Source organism: Lygodium microphyllum, chromosome 27 (assembly GCF_053477565.2).
Source record: "Lygodium microphyllum isolate KBCC chromosome 27, Lygodium_microphyllum_v1.1.10, whole genome shotgun sequence".
Classification (NCBI taxonomy): domain Eukaryota; kingdom Viridiplantae; phylum Streptophyta; class Polypodiopsida; order Schizaeales; family Lygodiaceae; genus Lygodium; species Lygodium microphyllum.
In genome coordinates this window covers 62,129,875-62,136,266 of record NC_141161.1, presented here as the reverse complement: position 1 = coordinate 62,136,266, position 6,392 = coordinate 62,129,875, and the positions used below count along the sequence as shown (strand labels likewise).

At 38.5% G+C, this 6,392-nt stretch overlaps 1 long non-coding RNA gene across 1 annotated transcript; it reads left to right on the top strand.

The window, feature by feature from the left end:
* Positions 1-4,849: 4,849 nt before the first annotated feature.
* LOC148012376 (uncharacterized) lies at positions 4,850-5,647 on the top strand. The gene is made up of 3 exons (XR_015689050.1): positions 4,850-4,993; positions 5,332-5,451; positions 5,561-5,647. It is a non-coding gene; the product is annotated as an uncharacterized LOC148012376 (long non-coding RNA).
* The last annotated feature ends 745 nt before the right edge of the window (positions 5,648-6,392 follow it).

Genomic DNA, 6,392 nt, shown 5'->3' with positions numbered 1-6,392 from the left:
AAGGGGATATTTATGTGGAGAAGATGCCAACTCCTCATGCTACCCTTCTCAATCTAATAGCTCCTTAGTTTGTCAAATTTTCCAAGGCCAACATTATTCTACTACTCCTCTTAGTCGAGCCACCAAACCCACACCTAGGAAGCCTATTAACTTCTAGTGGTGACCCCACCTCCCATTATCTGTCCCATCCCCACCCTCACAACCATTGCATCAGAAGCCTATTAAATGTTTTAAACCTCCATTACAGTCAACAATTTCCTTGTTTTGGGTCGCATGTGCTCTCTTGCAAGCTCAAGGCTATTACCAGGGTAACATCTCCACTTGGATTCCCAAATGATCTCAAATATTCTTTGTCCCTTTTTCTTGGGTTTCAGCCATAGTTTCTTTAGGTAGATCCAAGCACTAACCATCCTATCCCATGAGCTTCCCATTCATTCCCCCACCTAGTCGTGCCTTCTCATGTTAAGTTAGATTCTCCCACCCCTTCTGCCCCACTTGCACAACCACTTCCTATAGAGATGCTTACACTACCTCCTTCTAACTCACCATCTCCATCTATTGCTCTAGATCACCTACTAATCCTATTCCCATATCGACCCTTGAGCTCTTAGCATCATCTAAGGCACTCTCCTTTTCCACTATCTTTTGGCTAGTCCACCAGTTGGGTCGGGCTGGCCAAGCTAAAATCCAACATGAACATGGGTAATCAATATATTGTAGTATGGATTAGTGTCACGACTTAAAATGGTTGACACTAGCTCTAGGGTTCTAACTGGGACTCTATGCTCACCAAACCACCCTCACAACCTCGTGGCCAGGAATGTCTAGGGATTAGACACTACTCTGAATAATTTGCACATTTGTATCGATTACAATCCAACAATATTCCTTTCTTGACTCCAACAAAGGGAGCACCCAAACATTCATGTAACCAACACCTCTATTCACATACATAAAGAGCTCCCCCCACAACAAAATGTTGTGGCTCCTATAGCTCTCCTATACCCCAAGATTGGCCCCATGATGCACAGTCTTACACGTAGAATATGAACGTAATAGAGTCCTCTCATAATATAGATGTAATGATCCAAGAGACTTTATATATTCCTCACTTAATCAATTTCCCTAAGATATCTCACTAACCTACAACAAAGGAAAATCTTACACTCTCAACTTTAGTCATCACCTAAACATACAATTTCTATGCATCCAAGAATTTATCTTCTGATACCATATTTAGATTGCACATGCAAAGTGTATGGAACTTTGTACTCAAATAACTTAACTAAAAACTAACCAATGTGAGGTGCATAAACAACCTTTTCATGATCTCTTTCTATTAGCTTCATGCTGTGTTGCGAAGAAACAACATCGGGCAAACTCGTGCTACTGAACCCTTTAAAACATATATGAACCATGGCTTATATGCTAAGATATGTAAATAAATCAATAAATTAATCAAATATCTTTCCATTTCAGTCCCACATCCCCTACCATTTACATTTAGATTGCTTGCACAAATGTAGGAAGATTGCGTAATAATTTTTCATAGAAACAAGCCCTAAAACACACACTTTGAGATATAAATAAAGGAAAACTGAGGCAAATCCTCAATCTTTACCTTCATTACACATTCACAAATATTCTCCTAAATTTTTGTAATTTTTAATGTGTAAAGTTTATTTTTTCTCTTTATTTGACTATTTTCATGAAAATTTTCATTTATTTCAACACAAATTATTGATTTTTTTTAATTTTTTAAACTTTTTATAACTGATGTGAAGTGTTATCCATTAGCCTATTTAATTTCATGCGATATGAACATTATTTGAATCCCAAAAATCAAGAACAATCCCATTTTCCATTGAATCTCGTGTTTTGGATTTTATGGTTTTATTATTTTTAATATAAAAAATGAAAAATGAATGAAATTTTGGAATAACAGACATCAATAAACATGTTTCATCAAATCAACCCTCCCTATGTCTCTCTCATATACAGCCGTGTGAACAAAGGACAAACAAGAGAGAGAAACATGAGAGAGAATGACTGCTTTTTTATCTTGTTGATTTACTACACCATTTTGCGTGATCTTTGAAGTGATTGATGGTGAATAATTGATGCCCAAGAGGATGCGGGAGATGGTTGCATGCATTCAAAATCACTTTTTTAGGAGGAGGCACCGAAAAGAATGGACTCCCCCTTTCCTCCCTCTCCCTCGCCTCTCCCCATGTCATTTTAATTCTTGAGTTTTGGCCCCCTAATCAAGCTTAAGGCATAACTTATAACTTATCTATTTCCATTTTTCCCTTTTTGTACTTGACGTGAAGAAGTTCCAAACCTGTTGGAGGGACAAACAATCTCGAAATATTGATCTAACTAGATGAACGACTTTCTGGTGTCGAAATCTATCACCTTGTTGACCTTTGTCACATGCTTTTCAGCTTTCAGATCGAGTAGTAGTTGCTTTATAATGCCAAACCTTGTGGCCAATAAATGGGGGGTCAAACAGACTTCAGTTGGACGAATGGACACTTACATTGGATTCCTGATGTCAAAATGCATCTAGAAAAACTCTAGCTCCTTGATCTGTAACCTCTTTATTGTGCACCAAAAAATGCATCATCTACAAGTCTTCAGCTCCTTTTTCTCTTGAATCTTGGCTTTGAAATCTGCTCTCATTGGCGACCATGGGACAGGGCAACTCAACTTGTCGAATCCATGAACTAATTTGCATAAACAGAAATCATAAAGAGCATCAAGCTGCTACAAATAAAATATACAATAGAGCACAAACACAGCTCTTTCCAACCTCAGGATTTTCCTCAAATTCCAATCTTTCAAACACACTCAACCTAATCCTGGGACTTCATGCCTTGAATGTCGGTCCTCCACAAAAGAAAAAAATCCCCAAGTACATATACAGATTCAACATAAAGGAAAAAAACTCGTAAACATGGCTCAAGATCAGCGGAGAGAGAGAGAGAGAGAGAAAAAACACGCACGCACTGAATATGATATCATCCAAGTGGCGGGACGTTCGAGTGCTGAGAAACATTTTCTTCCGAGTGCACACTGGCCCGAGAGAACGTTCAAGTGCAAAGAGAAACGTTCGAGTGTGATAACGTCCGGGGGCGTGATAACATTCGAGGGAGTGTACGTCTGACTCTCTCTCTGTGCGTTTGGGCTGCGCAGCGCATTGAAGCGCTGCGGTCTCTTCTAGATGCCTGCGCTGCACATCTTCTACCTTGAGTCATCTTTCTCCTATGAAACTCTATCGCAGATAGAGCGATGGACTGAGATATCAATATGCAGCACGTGGATGTAAACCCTGAAGCATTCTGGGCGTGGAACAACAATTAGCTCTGTAGGGGCATGGCGGGGTCACTAAATAAATCTTTTGGGAACGTCGTTGGCAACCCTTTATTCAATGGTTTATCAGCTCAACAAAATCACCATGGCGTCTGGGGAAGGAGTCAAAGTGGAGGTTTCAGAGGTGGAGGAGGTGAATGGGCCTTGGGAAATGGACCAATCAACATGGGAGGCCCTTCGGACCCACTAGGAAAAAGTGGTGGAGGGAGCCCCTACCTCCAAAGGGAGAGCCTCAAAGAAGCTGAGAGGTCTGACAACCAAGCAGCTTCTGGAGGTCAGCAGAGCTTTCCTCAAAGAAGCGAACATCAAGTTGAGGGTGGAACACAAAAAGGGCAATATAACACCAACGGCATCCCCAAAGCGGGCCAAACTCACAGTAACTCAGAAACAGACTCCACCACCACAGCAGGTAACAAAGTACCTCTTTTGGTTCCAGCAGGTGAGTTAAAAAAATGCAATTTGTCGTATCAATCTAGGGCTCTAATAGGATTATGTCATGGTGCCCGACCCCCAATGGAATTTCTAAGGACATGGGTACGAACCAACTAGGAACCAATTGGGGCTAAACCAATAGTCATGCATTATCTCCCAAATAGTTATTTCTTCTTCTTGTTTGAGAATGAACAAGCTGCCCTGACCATCTTGAGCTATGGGCAATGTATGCTCAAAAGCTCATCGTTATCTCTATTCAAATGGGCCCCGGAATTCGACCCTACAGGCCCAAAGCCTACTTGTATACCTGTGTGGGTAGAGTTTCCTAATCTCCCACTGAATTTGTACCCATTCTTTAAGATGTTATCATCCCCAATAGGCAGACTTCTGGGACAAAGACCGTACATGGACATCAATCCTAGATGGCACCCCCAGCTGTTGATAGAAGTAGATCTCAATAAAAAAACTTGTAGAATCTTTACTAATCTCTGACTCAGAGGGAAATTTTATAAAGCATTAGGAGAAATATTGACTCTCTTTTTTGCCCCTTAAGGAGTGAATAAACAAATATAGGCCTAACCAATGAGAGAGCTGGGATTCCAGATTCATGTAACATGAATCTTCTAGCCATATCTTGGACCAAATCTTCCCTTAGCAATAAAATAAGGGAAAATGTGGGGAGTACAATGCTATCACTTCTTGGAAGTTTGTGCCTCGAATTTTCATTTTCTTATTTTTTATGTTTGACTTTTCTTTTCTCCCCTTTTCAATTTCCCCCTCTTTCTTAGGTGGAACTCAAATTTGTCAAATCTCTTTCCCCGCTTCTTCTTTCCTGACGAAATTTTACAGCCTCACTGTTGCTTGCCCTTTCTGTAACCCTGTAAAATTTCATTTGCTTTGCACAAGCACACAGAGAGTTTCATGTGTTTTATGAGAGCAGAGCTTGTTTTACCAAAGCCCTAAGATTCTCTTCACAAAACTCTACAGGTATATTTTTCTCTTCCATAGATGTTCTATGGTAAAGTTTTATCTCGTTTGGAGAAAACCTGTGCAAGTTATGTGCATTCTCTGACATGTAATTTCTTTTGTTTTGATGCTCTAGGAGTCTCTTACAGTCAAGAATAGTGATATTTTGAACACTCAACTTCTTCTTCAACATCTTAGGGTTTCTCTGTAAACAAAGTTACAGGTATATTGTCTTGTTTTTTTGTTGCTCCACTGTTAAATTTTATCTCATTTAGACAAAATGTATACAAGTTACATGCATACTGAGCTTTCCTTTGTTTTTTTACTCCAAGAATGTCAGAGGGTGAAGAACAATGATTTATTAAGAACTCAACTTCTACAACATCTTTGGGATTTTGAACACTCAACTTTTTCTTCAACATCTTAGGGTTTCTCTGTAAACAAAGTTACAAGTATATTGTCTTGTTTTTTTGTTGCTCCACCGTTAAATTTTATCTCGTTTAGACAAAATGTATACAAGTTACATGCATATTGAGATTTTCTTTGTTTTTTTACTCCAAGAATCTCCGAGGGTGAAGAACAATGATTTATTAAGAACTCAACTTCTACAACATCTTTGGGATTTTGAACACTCAACTTCTTCTTCAACATCTTAGGGTTTCTCTGTAAACAAAGTTACAGGTATATTGTCTTGTTTTTTTGTTGCTCCACTGTTAAATTTTATCTCGTTTAGACAAAATGTATACAAGTTACATGCATACTGAGCTTTCCTTTGTTTTTTTACTCCAAGAATCTCCGAGGGTGAAGAACAATGATTTATTAAGAACTCAACTTCTACAACATCTTTGGGATTTTTTGCAGAGAAAGCCACAGGTATATTGCCATTTTTTACTACTGTTCCATGGTTAAATTTCAACGCATTTGGACAAAGCCCATATAAGTTATATGCATGCGTTGACCCAAGATTTCTTTTGTTTTTGTACTGCAGGAATCTGTCAGTGAAGGATCAATGGTCTTGCTAATAAGTCAACTTCTTGTTCAACATATCTAGGGATCTTTGTGAAAGAAATTACAGGTACAATGTTTCTTTTTTAAATTTATCCATTTAAATTTAATTTCATTTGGAGAGAACATTTGCAAATTATACACATGTTGATAGGTAAATTTTGTATTTGGTTGTTACAGATGTCTTCACGGAGGAAAAATATCAGTAGCATACTTGCAGTGGAGGTCTTCAACAGGAAAGATAATGGCGGTAATTGGATTTGTGATAAGTATTATAAGTTGGATTGGATTTTGATGCACCCAAGTACTCGAGGGAGTTTCAAGGTCAAGCGCATGGATGTTGCAAACCCTAGCAAACATTGGAAAGGTAGAATTCTAGAGTTCAGAAAAGTATTTAATGGCACAAGTGCAGTAACAGAAGTGTTGATTCAACATGTTTATACGCATAAACAAATCTCTGTACATGACGAGAACAACATTGCAAATTATAAACAAAATAGTAAGTTGTTAAATTTTATCATTGATTATTCTTTTGTATCAGAGTTGTTTTTAAAAGTCTTTGCAATATTCTAATTCAGTCTTGTTTGATTGACAGCTCTATATCCATCGACTTTGCA